The following is a 1,295-nucleotide window of genomic DNA, read 5'->3' as shown; positions in this document are numbered from 1 at the left end:
CATCTGATGGGAGGAATGGCTTCCAGGGATTGAACTAGGTCATCAGGGTTGCATGCAGACACTTTTTTTGTTGTTTTGGGGTTTTTTTGTTTTGTTTTGTTTTTTGTTTTTCGAGACAGGGTTTTTCTGTGTAGCCCTGGCTGTCCTGGAACTCACTCTGTAGACCAGGCTAGCCTCAGAAATCTGCCTGCCTCTGCCTCCCAAGTGCTAAGATTAAAGGTGTGCTCCACCACCGCCCAGAGCATGCAGACACTTAACCTGTTGAGCTCTCTCTTCAGCCTGTATTATTCCAAGATGTTAAGAAATTTAACCCAGCCTAGTCTACAGAGTGAGTTCCAGGACAGCCAAGGTTACACAGAGAAAGCCAAAAAAGAAAGAAAGAAAGAAAGAAAGAAAGAAAGAAAGAAAGAAAGAAAGAAAGAAGGAAAGAAAGAAAGAAAAAAAGAAATTTAACAAATGACAGTATCACCCGAGTATCTTATCTCTTCAGGTTTTCCAGTTATCCTCCAGATTTCACTGAGCGGTGTTTCCTCCCATTCAGGATCAGTGACTCTTCCTTAAACTGGCTTTCTTTTTAATGCTAGTAGAAAAGGCAGAGGGTACGGCTAGAGAGATGATGGCTCAGCCGTTAAGAGTACTGGCTGCTCTTTGGGAGGTCCTTAATTCGATCCCCAGCACCCACATGGCAGTTACAACCATCTGTAACTAGTCCAATAGGATCCAGTTCCCTCTTCTGGTGTGTAGACATGCATGCAGCCAAAACACCCATATACATGCATAAATGAATAAACAAATCTTTAAAAGGAGGAGGAGGAGGAAAGAGGAGAGCAGGCAGTGCCAGCTGTCATGGAAAAAGACAGATTTATGTAATCAGTTTGTTTCCTCGGGTTTAGATACCTGTTAAACATTTGGAAAAATGATCAGCCTTATGTGTAGTGGCTACAAATGACAGCCTCCTTGTGGATGTGCACAGCCTGTTCCCTACATGGATTACCCTAAGAGACCTTGGAGACAATTTTCTGGTGGCTATTCATGTTTAATCTCAGTGTTGTCCCCAGTCTAGGCTCGATAGGTATGTGCCTTTGGGAAGCCCCACGGCACAGTGGCCGACTCATCATCCATACCAAACTACAGAATAAGGAACATATGGTTAAAACCCTGCAGGTAGCCAAGTTAAAGTTCCTTGACCACTAGAAGATCCAGACCTCAAAGAAGTGGAGCATCCCCGAGTTGAATGCAGATGAATTTAAAGACATAGTAGCTAAAGGCTGTGGAATGAAATATATTCCCAGTTG

This window comes from Mastomys coucha, unplaced genomic scaffold (assembly GCF_008632895.1).
Source record: "Mastomys coucha isolate ucsf_1 unplaced genomic scaffold, UCSF_Mcou_1 pScaffold5, whole genome shotgun sequence".
NCBI classification, from domain to species: domain Eukaryota; kingdom Metazoa; phylum Chordata; class Mammalia; order Rodentia; family Muridae; genus Mastomys; species Mastomys coucha.
Note: the sequence above shows the minus strand (reverse complement) of the source record.